The following is a 14,038-nucleotide window of genomic DNA, read 5'->3' as shown; positions in this document are numbered from 1 at the left end:
ACTGTTTTGGTTGGGAAAGAAAAGTGATAAATGGGAGGCACTAAAAGCTTCGAGCACAGATGAAGGGAGTATGGAGTGGAATCAGGAGAATTATAATTTGGAGCCCACAATTAACTGAACAAGGGAAACCTATGAAAATATCTGAGGGCTGGCACGAGGCCCTATATGCTCCTAATAAGCAGGCTTGAGCCACCCCACAAGGCTTTGAAGCCTAAGTGTCAGAACTGTGGGGTGGGTGAGAAAGATAAGAAAATGGTGTGTTCGCCTGACCACAGGGGAAATCCCCTTTCTTGACTTCTCACCGCTGGTCTGGGTAGGGTTTAGTGACCTGCTCTGAGTTTTCTTCACATAACAAGTGCAGTAGATTTGTGAGCAGCAAGCAGGTCCTCAGAGTAATTAAACAGAAACTGAAAAGATAATCTTTCCACGTTTTTACTTTTCTGACACGCTCTATTAAATTCATTAACGCCTACTTGTTTAGGAGTTTGTGCTGTATCTCATTTAGCCTTCGTAAAGGTTAACTCCTCCTGGGACCTTAAAGAGCAGACCTGTTGGGATAGTACCAATCCAGGCCTGATAGGTCCCAGGTCGTGATGCTTGAAAATTAACTTGCACAAGATTAACTAGAATACAAGTCAGAGCAGCTGGAAGAGGCAGCTTCCAGTCTTGACTCCCAGGAATGCAGCTTTCAAATCCTATGCTTTTCCCCATTTGCTCTCATCAAAGCTTCCTATTCAGAGTGCCCACCCTAGGATGAACACACCCATGCACGAGTGTCAGAGTCATATAGCAATTGACGTTTAGAAACATTTTCTGGAACTAAAGGTACCTGCTCATTGGATTTCATTTACCTGTTCCAGATATTCATGGAATGCTAGCTTGTTGCATAGAACATTAACAGTATCAAACATCACCTGCCACTTAAAATCTCAATTTATAGGTGAGGGAACTGAAGTTTAAGAGATTATTTTAGAATGACTTAGCTTGTTGGGGGCAGATCTGAGACAAGGCTCCCAAGATTGCTAATTCATAGTTCTGGGGAAATGCTTCCTTTTCTGCTGCCTCCCTTCACCCTTCCTCCTCCTCAAAAAAAAAAAAAAATCGATTATGAAAAATACCAAGATGACTAATTTTAATAAGATTAACTTCCGGGCCTCCCGGTGGCACAGCGGGTTGAGTGCAGCACTGTGAAGCTGACCGCACCCTCTGCAGCTTGGTTTGATTCCCGACTGGCCAGGGAGACACCCACATGGTGTGGCAGATCTCTCCTGCCTCACCCGCTGCTCCCCTCAGCAGTGCTTTCAGTCCCTCTACCTGATATGCTCCCCGCTCTGTCTCTGGTGAATCCTCCCACCCTCCCATGCCTCTGGCCTGTACCCCAGCTCTTGTATAAATAAAATAAATCTTTTAAAAAAAATTAACTTCCATTAAAATCAATCATGATAAATTTCATGCTGCTAGAGCAAGTGGTACTCAGGGGCACAGTTCACTGTCCTACTCAAGCAATGTTTAATCTAGTCCCACTTTCATCCAAAAAGAAAAGAAAAAGCAGCAAATTATTATGGCCATGTTGTGTCTCTGTTATTTGTATACACTGAAAAGTTGATATTAATACATATGGTCCTCTCAAAGTTGGTAGCAGATTGTCTAATTCAAGACATGAGTAAAAGACCATTTTATATGAGTATCCATAACTGGTGTGTATATAATTTCACAGCTACTTATAAAGAGCTCCTTGCCTTTTGCAGGTAGGGTGGAGCTGGTCCCCCTCAGAGCAAATCACCACCCAGTGACCTTAGGCTATTCTGCTCTTTTCTGCCCTGGCAGAGCCACTGGCTCCCTCCCTCCAGAAAACTCCAGAATTTGTTGGTTTTATATCCCTTGTACAGGCCTGTCTTCTTATCAACAATGTCAGGATACATCATGATCTGGTTGGTTGCTAATCTCTAGTCTCCACCCCGTCCTATCTTCTTCAGGGCCAGTGAAAACCTATCACCCATAGTCTAGAGCGTGGGCCCATGTTTAGCAGCCACCATTGACCTACCCAGTAGGATAGACAAACATTCTCAAGTGTCAGAGTCACACAGCCTCTGACATTTAGGTACTGAGTACTGAATACAGGGCCCTTTCAGCGAAAGCCCATCTGTAAATGCTCTTATGGATAAACTGTGTACCCCCTCAGAAGGGACCTTAAAGCTATCTGTCCCTTTATTTCATGAGTCAAAACTTTGACTCCTCTGTTTCACAGAACATTCTGAAAAATAATGGAGGCATGTCTAAATAGCTCCAGCATCTCTCAAGGCCCTTAGGTCAGTACTGGGGATAGAAGCATGTTACTTAACCTCCAGCCTATGACTTTATCCATAGTACAGGAATAATACCTAAGGGTCCGGTGTGAAAATTCAATGAGATAATGTATTGTGTACCTGGCTCTTGGAAAGCATTCACTCAGTGGAAGGTGTTCTTTGCCATGACCACAGTGATAAATGTCAAGAGGTTTAGCTACTTACAAGGACACTTAAGAACTCAGGAAAGTCTGGTCCTTGTGTTTTCCTCCCCTTTCCTGCAGAGACCTTGACTTAGGCAGAGGATACAGGGCAGGAATTTCTCCAGTTATCTTGTTGCTACCCAGAAGGGCGAATCTCAGGAAGCCAACGCCCAGAAGATACAGGGCCCCGTCCTGACTTTTGCTGGGCCAGGAGCCTCTGGTTAAGGCAGCCTCAGCAAAGTGAAATTTCTCTACTCTCAGTCCCAATATTGAGCATCATGGGATAGGAACAGAACCAGGCTGATTTTTTTTTCCCACTCTCAGTTCATGGTGAAAAAATAAATAACATTTTGGAAAAAATAAATAACAGTGTGGTATGCGGGGGGGAAACTTGTAAAAAAAAAATCAAGAGGCACTTATACCTTTTACAGATTCTTTCCTCCATGGCTCAGGAAGAAAATGCATTGCTTCTCTGTAATGATGAACAAAAAGGATAATTTGCATCCTGGGGAGTTGTTTTTTAAAAGCTGTGTCATATTAATTTATTTTAACTATAATAAAATATATTAACATTAAAATATTATATTTTTATTTTATATATTATATTTCAATAAGGTTTAGAAAATAAATAATTTAAAACACCCATTGTCTTAACACTGAGAATTTATAATGAACCATTCTTATTTCCTGCTATTTTTTCCCTCTAAATCAATTATTTTAAGAAGACTGGACCCCATTGTAGAGATACTGTGCTGTGGCTATATATTTACTTAATGTATCATGAATACCTCCCTGTGTCATTTACTTAGTCTTATCCTGTATGTCCCTCAATATCCAATCCCATCATGTAAATGTGCCAGGGATGTGGCTCACCATTCACACAATCTCCTACTCTTGGGCATTGATGCTATTTCAGTTTATTGAAAAGAGTCAGGCATTTCAATGGGCTGCCTCTTTCCCTAGGGGGCAGGATGCCCTGGGGGTGTCTGTTGAACCCATGACACTGCCTGCAGGCTCTGGTGCCCCTTTGCTGAGGCTGGTAAATTTGCCTGGAATTCTTCCTTCTGGGCTGGCATGTGGCATCACCCAGCTAGTGAAGGGGAGCCTGAAAAGTTCCGGAGGGTCGACATTTGACTCTGTCCACCCAGGTTTCCTATCCTTGAACTAAAGAAAAAGTTTTGAAGTAAGAGAAAGCCTGGGGGAGGCATTGTAAATCAGGGTTCTGTTAATGAAGCCTCTTACCTGTAGGCCTCTGTTTTACAGACTAGGGAAACAAGGCTTCAAGAGAATATTTGTCCAAGCCTGCCTGGCTTGTTCGAGAACCCAAGTTGGAATTTAAACTCTCCCCACCACGCTTCCTGTTGCTCCGTACAACTGATGGATAGTGCCTCCTTCTTTCTATGGGCAATTTGTTGTCAATCTTCTAAGATAGGCTTGTTTTCTGCCCTCTAAAAAAGGAACTGACTGTCCAAGAACTTTTTCTGCCTCTGGGTTCCCTGACTTGCCTAGCTCTTTGCCAAAAAGATATATCCTCATTCTTTGATGAAAAATCAGATGACTGAGCTTTGTTCCCACATATTTGCTTGTTTGCCTACAGAAGTGACTTCACTACTGGCATTGAAAGGTCAGGCTCTTAAAAGGAAGTCCTTATAAAGCCTATGTCAATTACAGCACATTATACTTCGTGCCCTAGCTTTGGAGATCTATGAAGTATGCCTGTATACGCAGCAATAAGCCTATTTTTCTGGCTTGGCTCATAAACTGGTTCTGAAGGAAGTTCTAAAAGAGACTTTCCAGAATTGGTCAAAGCTGTGAAGCCTCATGACAGGGTGAGTAACCTCCCAACAAGACACTTAAAAGGCAGTAACACTTATTTGCAGGTATCATTTATACAATGCTCTGTCAAAGCCTCTTGACAAAATCTAATGAGAATTTCAATCAATAGCACATCATTTAAAATCCTTTTTTTCCCCATCACACACACAAACACACACTCTACCAACAGTCTTGCCCAAACTGCTAACACCTCTTGCTTGCATTTTCTTAGCAGTCTCCTAACAAATCTTCCTGAATCCACTTTTTTCTCCTAAGGAAACAAGGTGATATTGGTAAAATATATCTGTGATAATATGACATCATTATTAATACACCTTCCCCCACCCTCCAGCTTCAAACACTTCAGCGGCTTCTCGTTGCTCCTAATATCAGTCTTATTTCTTCTTCCCTGTGGGTGCTAGGCCTTTGCACATGCATCTTCCTACCTAGTATCCTCTCTCTTCCCTTTCCTCTCTCGCTCCCCTCTTCCCTCCTTGCCCCCTTGTCTTATTAACTCCTTAGTGGGTATAGTAATGGGATCTAACTCAACTATAATATTAGTCCAATGACTATTTCCCCAGGAAACCTCGATCCTCCTGCATGGCTTTTATCTCCCATGTTAGTTACATGTTGTCAAGGCACCACCACCTCTTCTTTGACAGAACCTACACAAAGGTACTTATATTATATATTGGTTTTTTTTTTAAAGATTTGTTTATTTATGCATACAAGAACTGAGGTACAGGCCGGAGGTGCAGAGGACACACCAGAGACAGAGTAGGGAGCAGAACAGGCAGACTGACTGAATACACTGCTGAGGGGAGCAGCAGGCTAGACAGGGGAGGTCTGCTGCACCAGGTGGGTAACTCCTTGCCAGCCAGGGATCGAACTCACCAGGGATTGAACTCGTGCTGCAGAGGTTGTGGATAGCTTCACCAGTGCTGTGCTTAACCCCTTGCGCCACCAGGTAGGCCCCACATTACACGTTGTATCTCTGCACTAGTCTGTGAGGTCCCCCAATACCTGGGAACTGTGGCTTTTTGGTTTACTACTTGTCTGGCACTAAGTACTCAGTTGATGTATATTAATAAATGAATACACCAAAACAAGAAGCAGGAGGTTAAAATCCTTTTACCTTTTCCCCTTAACTGTATTTATTATGTATACAGTCACACAAATAAATACACACGTCTTCTTAAAAACTTTCAAGGCATTTGAACCTCAGGAATTTGTTAAAATAGAATACAATCTATACATAAACCAAGAATGCTATTAAATAGTATGAGGAGACACAGAATGCTAGCTCTGAAAGAAACCAGAAAATTACATGATCAACTCTCTTATTTTATAGATGAGAAAACTGAGGCCCAAAGTGGGCGAGAAAATTGCTTCAGATCACAAAAGTAGTTAAAACACAAAACAAGAATCCACGTTTCCTAGCACCAAGGCCGAATCATTAATTCAGTTGTAATGCTGGGGACTGATAATTACCCAGCCAAGGAAAAATATGATTTAGAGGGTCAAAAGACATATAGCAGTACTTTTTTTTTGGGGGGGGGGGTGGTTTAGAGCCCAACAGGCCTGGGTTTCAATGCTGCTCAATTCCACACTAACCATGTGATCTTGACCACGTATGTAATATCCTTGCCTTATTTCTTCTGTTGTATAAAAGGCATAGTAATGGCCCTACTTTGTGAAGATATATTATTTTAATAACTCAACATGTGGAAAGAGCTTAATACATTTTGACTTAAAAATGTTTCAGCAATGGGTTCAGGAGCCAGTATAATTTCTTATGTATAGCATAAAATTAATGTGTTGATTTTCTCTTGTTTTCTTCTAGAAAGAAAACAGTGTAAGCAATGGGGAGGCCCTCCTAGGGCAGGGAAAGGCTGGTCCTAGCTGATAAGGGTGCAGGGGCCACGCTACGTAGGGAAAGACACGTGATTACTCAGTCAAAACAAGTGCCAGGCCACAGATGCTACAGAATTGAGATAACATGAGGCCTAAGGGTTTTTTTTTTTTAAATTCAGGGAGGGGGAAACAGCAATCTAAAATAGTATAAAAAAATCACAACAGCAGACAAAAGGCAATCGATTTCAAGATGAAAATAGTTAAACTTCTTAACTGAGCCCTGACATGTAAAATACCTTTTCTTTGTGTGATAGGCATTTTAGAACCTTCCTGAGTTCCTAGAGTTTTGTAACAGAATATTTTCTGGTGGCTTGAGGGTCATCATTCTACAGCTTCTTTTAGGTGCTATTATGTGTATTCTACTTTATTCATAGATCTGTACTTCCACATGAGTGAGACAAGCTCTCTACGCCCCCCATTTGAATCCTCATTGAATCTTTATCAAAGAGAAACTACCTTGAATGACTTCACTTACTAATAAGTTTTCAAGTCAAGAATAATGAGAATAAATAATATATTGCGAATTTTGAAACCATCAGTCAGTACCAACAACTCAATGTTGGTCTTTTTATGCCAGTTGAGTATCCTCACTAGTCTCTGACATCTTTCTGAGAGGGGCAGTTAAAGGGGACAGTAGATCACCTGTTGTCAACCACAGGACATAAAAGTTAGCAAGGAAGCAAAGTCACTCTCATAGCTGGTGATCGACAGACTCGTGATGATCTAGAAGGTGAATAATGGCCGAGGCACGGTGGTTCCAGGTGAGATGACACACTGAGACTCAGTCTGTTGTGACTCATGACAGCCATAGCAGAGAACTGCAGTCAGTACCAAATACCCCCAATTCTTCACCACTGACTCCTTAAGCATGTACATAAGGCCACTTATGTTAGGCAAAGTAGAAATAATAGACCGGCTTTCAACAAAATACTATTCAAAATATTTCATTTTTTATCTCCCCAAATGGTAAATTTTGTAAATACCCTCCCCACATACACACACTCCTCTCTCTCTGCCTGAACTCATGTATTATTTCCTTGTACTTTGTTGCATCTCTACCTTCTCTAAAAATGAGGGAGAAAGAAGAGCAAAAGAAGGGAGAGAAAGAATAACAAAAACAAGTAAAATGTTCGGAAATGCATGGGATCTGGTAACAATCAGCAAATGAAACCCAAAAGTAACCAATTATTTGCTGTATGTCTTCTAATGTTTAGGAACTTCTAATGTGGGTAGCTCCCTGGCTGGGAATCTAATTTGTGCTGCAGTGGCCACTGATAGCTTCATAGTGCTGAGACTTAACCTCTTACGCCACCAAGGAGGCCACACTTCAGGTGATTTTATACTTTTTTCTTTCCTTTTACATTTATTAATTCAACGTCTACCATAAGGAAGAACTGTCCCATCTTCTCCTGCCTCAACTCATATATAAAAAGAATACAGATAGAGTCTGCTTATGCCTATCAAGAAGGTTGGTTTGCTCTGACAAAGTTCATGGGAGATTTCTGAAGTTCTGGTAGGATGGGAATTTGAGGGTGTATTTCACTTGGGAAGGGCAATGTCAATGTGCTCTCTGGTGGTCAGAAGAGAAAGCACAGGTGAGAGATTGCAAAGGGGCCTCAGTTTCAAATACTAGAAGGTGAGGGCTACTCTGTCTTACTGTGTGCCAGGCCCTGTGCTGACTTCCAACTCATGCTCTCATTTAATGCTCATGGCACTCTTGAGAATTATGTCATTTTCAGAGACATAAAGAGAGCCTCAGAGAGATGAAGCAGATGGCCCCAGCTCACCAAGGGAATGACAGATTTCCTTCTCAGAGCTGTCTGCAGACCTCCCCCACACTCGGCATCTATAACCCAAAGGTCTGTTGATGGGCTAAGAGCCCCCTGGAGATCTTAACATCTTACAGCTGTAATTTCTGGGCTGACATGACCATTCTCCTCACCCGCCAACTCCACAGATAAATTGTGATGTTATTACATTTTTTAATTCCAGCTTTACTGATAGCACAACCAACTGTGAGAGCTTCAGGGGAAGCTGACTTATTTGTGCTAAAAAGATCTCCCTAGTTGAAGGACCCCAAAGGCAAAAATACAACCGGAAAGCTCACCAAATAGGTCTAGTTGATGGACTCAGCTCTTATAGTTAATTTTCTTATTGTCCCTCTTATTCCCTTGGTCTAATTAATATGTGTTTTGATTAGACCCCACACTAGCTGCTTCTTGAGCTTCTGACTTCTGTAATTATGGCTCCTGATCATTTGCTTCTATCCTTATCTACTAATAAATTCTTTTCTATTAATAAAACTCATTAATCAATCCCTTTATAGGTATTCTGGTATTTAGCATTCTTTTTAATACCTGAAATAAAATATAATTGGACTTAGTGTATTTTTTAGATAGGCTATTATAATCAGTTACTTGTGATGTTTTCATTTATATTGTTTGAGCAACTAGCTGCGGTTTTGAATGTTTCATGGCAAGATTTTGACCTCAGGTTTCCTTCACACTGAATTTTGATAGTGCCCTTTTGGTAGTAAACCATTGTAGTTTGGGGACTTTGGGTGGAGAGGAGGGGGTAGACATCTTACATGGATTTTACTCTCCAATGCCACCTGGTGCTTCCTGATTTATTTGGGTTTTCTATTGCTTCTTGAGTGAATTTTGGTAATTTTGTTTCCGATGAAATCATTCAACTTATGGCACCAAAATCTTAAATATTCTCTTATAACTCTCAAATATATTTACAACACATCTGTTGTTCAAGTTGCTTTCATTTCCTCTTTTCAATAACCACCTGATTAGTTTGCCCGTATCCACTTTTAACCACCTCTGCCTGTGTGCATCTGCCCTATCTTTTATCACTTCCTTATACGACCATCAGCAGTCCAAAGAGAGTTGTCAACCATAGCTGGCAAGTCCCACATGCCAGAGAAGGCTATTTAAGTGGTAAATCCAATAGTGCAGTCTCTTCCTAGCTGATTTGTTACTAATCCCAGCTTTGAACTGTGGGGATTTCTACCTACATAGACATATGTCTGTCTTTCACTGCTCTCAAGCTGCATTTTTCTATTCCCCTGTCTCCCCACCCCACCTCCATAGGTCACCTCAGTGTCTTGCACTTGTGACCCTTAGATTCGTAGCATTGTAGAAAACACCAGTAGACCCATAGCCATGTGGGGGCCCATAGTGCTGCAGGCAACCCCTCACAACCTCCCACTAGTAATTTACTAAAGAAACTCCAATCTATTGCCTCCCTGGTGGCGCAGGGGTTAAGACGCAACCTGTGAAGCTATCCGCTGCCACTGCAGCACAAGTTCAATCCCCGACCAGGGAGATACCCACATGGCGCAGCAGACCTCTCCTGTCTCACCCACCGCTCCCCTCAGCAGTGTATTTAGGTCAGTCTGACTGTTCTGTTCCCCACTCTGTCTCTGGTGAATCCTCTCACCACCCACACCTCTGGCCCATACCCCAGTTCTTGCATGCATATATGAATAAATCTTTTTTTAAAAAAAGAAAAAAGAATCTCCAATCTAGTTCTACTAAGATTCACCCTCAAAGAAAGTGGAAAAGCAAAGTGTGCACTGAGTCTTCGCCTTTAAAAAATCTTCCCTAGGGCCTCCCCTGGTGGTGCAGGCAGCTGAGTGCCACGCTGTGAAGCTGTCCGCAGTCTCTGCAGCACCAGTTCGATCCCAACCAGCTGGCTGGCGAGGGTCCCACATGGCATGGCACGGCAGACCTCTCCTGTCGCTCCTGCTGTTCCCCTCAGCAGTGTATTTCGTGAGTCTGCCTGTTCTGTTCCCTGCTCTGTCCCTGGTGAGTTCTCTCACCCTTTGGCCTGTACCCCAGTTCTTATATAAATAAATAAATAAATCTTTAAAAATAAAAAACTTCCCTAAGTCAGATAAGCAATCCATCTTTTAGAATTTTAGATCCCAGCTGACCCATCTCACACATGTACAACTCTTTCTTTCCCTTTTATCCTCTTTTATCGCGTGTGCTATTTATTTCTTGCTCCTGAAACACAAACCACCTGTTTCCTAGGCTCTAACTAGAACTATGTTTCTTATTTACTCCTGGGCACTACCCATACTTAATCACTGAGGTTAGCAGTTGAACTATTATAACAAATTTTTTTTTTAAAAATTGTCCTTATATGGCAAATTATTTTTTTAAAAAAATACACAATAGGGCCTCCCCGGTGGCGCAGCGGTTGAGCGCAGGGTTGCGAAGCTGCTTGTGGCCTCTGCGGCGCCGGTTCAATCCCTGGCTGCTCCCCGGCCACCGGAGGAGGGTCCTACATGGCGCGCAGACCTCTCCTGCCACCCGCTGCTCCCCTCAGCAGTGTACTTCGGTCCTTCTGCCTGCTCTGCTCCCCGCTCTGGCTCTGGTGAATTCTCTCACCCTCCCGCGCTTCTGACTGTACCCAGTGCATGTATAAACAAAACAAACAAACAAATAAATAAATAAAACATGCCTCTATAAAAATAAATAAATAAATAAATAAATAAATATAAATAAATAAAAAATACACAATAGAGAATTTATATTCATAGAAAATATGCACTTCTTTCAGCAAACACGATCATGCATGAAGTCATCAATTCTGTAAAAATAAAAGAAGGAAAACGATTCATAGAGAGAATTTCTCCCCTTCTTTTTGATTTGCAGTGCCACATATTTGAACAATTCGTATTGACTCAATTCAATGGTGTAGTGTGGTGTAATATACAAGCATGGCCTGGAGTGAGGAGACTTTGGATCGAAGCCACAATCTGTTCTGCCAGCTTGTATGACCTCAGGATAAATCACTTAAGACTGCAATCCAACTTATTTGTATGTAAATTTGCGAAGTAAAACTCGGGATCTTAAACATCTTCTTAACATAACAGTACTAGATCCCACAAAGTACATAAATGCTTATTTTATGTCATAGCCCTGGGCAGTACAAAAGAAATATTATCCTTATTCTCATTAGCGTATCAGTTCCTGAAAATATGATTTATTTTAAGGAGACAGATATAAGACAACATTTTTTCTTTTTTCATTATTTGCAGTGAATTTGGTTCAAGTTATTTTAGCCCCATTTATAACTAACTTGTCTCCATCTATTCTGCCATCCTGCCTGGTATTATCATGGTTCAAGAAAGTCAATCCCATTATTCAACACATTTGCATAGCTTTTTATTTACTTCTCACTTCCTCTTTGTTTCTTCTAAAATTATAACCTTCAACTGCTAGAGATTAAAATATTTCTTATGTTTTTTACAACCTTTATTATGATGGACTAAATAGAATGACTGTCCCACTACAGTATGACTAGAACTTAGATGAATTTCAAATGCAATTTTAATAGAGTTGACATAAGGGATATCCCCATAGACCAAATATTGAAAAGGAAACAGCTAAAACTGGAATGATGAACAGTTTAAACAATGAAAAGACTAGGACTGCCTGGAGGGAAAATGTCTACACCAGCAGTAGGATTAGGAGATTCAGCCTGGGGCCTCCCTGGTGGCCAAGGGGTTAAGCATAGTACTATGAAGCTATCTGGAGCCACTGCAGCATGAGTTCGATCCTCAGCCAGGGAGGTGACCAACATGGCGTGGCAAACCTCTCCTGTCTCGCCCGCAGCTCCCCTCAGCAGTGTCTTCGGTCCATCTGCCTGTTCTCTCCCCACTCTGTCTCTGGTGAATCCTCTCATGCTCCCACACCTCTGGCCTGTACCCTAGTTTTTGTATGCATAAATAAATAAATCTTAAAAAAAAAGAAAGAAGATTCAGCCTGGACTTTTTGCAAGGTGAAACTCTTTCATTAAGCTAGATCTTGGAGCAGTTTTAGAGCAATAGTTCTCCCTAAAAATAAGAAACAAATGGAAATCCCTATTTAAGGTCTTCTGATTTGCAAAGATGAAAAACAATCAAAAATAATTTCCAATCAGAAACTAACAAATATTCCATAAATGAAAATGAGAGCACAATTACACCACGATTAAATTTTTGCAAATTTAGATGTGGAAATTATTAGAGTATAAAAATAAGTAGAGGACATAAATCTATAAAGAAAATAAACATGCATTAAAAACTGAAAAGAATCAAGATATGAATTTAATAAAAATACCAAATGCAAAAAAAGAATCTATTAGAACATTTATAAATAAAATATCATTAATGAAACTAATAACTCAGTGGATGAATTAAAGAGCAGAATATGTACAAGTGAAGAGAGAAAGAGATGTGAAGGAAATCTCAGATTGTGAAATGCAGAGACAAGGAGCTGACAATGAGAGGCTGGTCACATGGAGGATGTAATGAGTAAGCCCTAAAGCAACTAATGGACTTTCCAAAAGGAGACAATAGAGGGGGGGGGAAAGGCAATATTTGAAGGCATAAATGCTAAAATTTCCCAAAACTGATGAAAGGACTTGAATCTACAGAGAGGAAACAAGAGTCGAAGACAGACTAGATAAATAAAAGAAAGCCACATCCAGCTATATTTTAGTAAAACCACAGAATATCAAAAATAAAGACATCTTCAAAGCAGAGAAAACAGGTAAATAATTTACAAAGGAGGGCAGTTATCAAGCTTTTCAAGAAAAATAGCAACAACAGAAGCCAGGACACAATGAAATGACAGCTTCAAAGTTCTGAAGAGAAAATAATTGTCAATCTAGATTTGTGAATTTAGAAAATCTGTATTTCAAGGATAGAGCCATAAAGACATTTTTAGATAAACACGATTGGGTTAGCTACCAAGAAAGGCACTACCAAGGAACTTTAAAAGAATACACTTTAGAAAAAGGAAAACATAATTTTAAAACAAGTTCACAATATCCACATGCAAAACAGTTAGCATGAGACTGAGTGGGGGAGACAGAGACTCCAAAGTTAAGAGGGCCATGCTTTAAAATAGAGCCTTGCTATTTACAGGGCAGGGTGAGGGGCACCCCTGGACTCCCCAACCCTTCCTGCTCGCTGCATCAAGACAAAACATATCCAGTGCATAAGACCTTCAATGGAAAATAACTTTAATATAACTAGTATGCAATAAAGAGAAGAGAAAGAATATAGTCAAATAGTTTTCAATTAAATCCCCCAAGTTACCCATCCCATTGTGAGTAAATGCCCAGCCAAAAGGGCTGGCCCAAAGACAGGCTGCTGAGGCCCAAAAGCCTGCCACAGGTACCTTCTGGAGGGGACCCACAGGAGAGGGGCAGAAGGGGCCAGACAAGTGTGGAAGGAAAAGAGCAAAATCACAGCTCTAGTCAAGGTAAAGGCTGCCATTGTCAACTTACCCCCAGATCTCTCACCCACGTCTCTGTCTCTTTCAAGTGTCTTTTTGCATGTCCCCCAAGCCGCCAAAACAAGTCCAGGCCAAGAAATAATGTGCCTCCTCCAGGTCCCCTTCTAGATTCCTTTCCTTCCTTATCTAGTCTTCTCTCCCTTCCTCTCCCTGCTGAGCTCCACCCTTCCTTAGGGTGGGGCAGAAAACCTGAAACCACCCCTTTCCTTGGGGATTACCCTGTTACCCTGCCACTGGCCACATAAAGACAAAGGCAGCAGAATCTTAGCAGGAAAGATCTTAGCAAGAGAGATTTAGTGAGCGCAGAGGGGGAAGAGAGTACATTAGTGTCCCAAGAAATGACCCAAGTTACCCATCCTTCATGGGCAAGTGCCCAGCTAAGCAGTGTCAGCCCAAAGCAGGGCTACGGAGGCCTCAAAGCGTAACAAAAGTCTAAGGTACTTTTGTGGGGGAACCACAGACATACTGCACCAAGAGAATGGCTTCCACTAGCCCCATATGTCTCTCTTCATGTGTCTCC

At 41.4% G+C, this 14,038-nt stretch overlaps 1 protein-coding gene across 1 annotated transcript in view; it reads right to left on the bottom strand.

The window, feature by feature from the left end:
* BPGM (bisphosphoglycerate mutase) overlaps positions 1 to 13,624 on the bottom strand; it is a 40,104-nt gene extending 26,480 nt beyond the window's left edge. Inside the window, exon 1 of the mRNA XM_054692678.1 lies at positions 13,511 to 13,624. The gene's annotated coding sequence lies outside the window, so the exon portion shown is untranslated. The remainder of the gene's footprint in view (positions 1 to 13,510) is intronic.
* Between the last annotated feature and the right edge of the window lie 414 nt (positions 13,625 to 14,038).

Source organism: Talpa occidentalis, unplaced genomic scaffold (genome assembly GCF_014898055.3).
Source record: "Talpa occidentalis isolate TD23 unplaced genomic scaffold, MPIMG_talOcc4v2.1, whole genome shotgun sequence".
Taxonomy (NCBI): Eukaryota; Metazoa; Chordata; class Mammalia; order Eulipotyphla; family Talpidae; genus Talpa; species Talpa occidentalis.
Note: the sequence above shows the minus strand (reverse complement) of the source record. Positions and strands in the feature narration are given on the sequence as shown.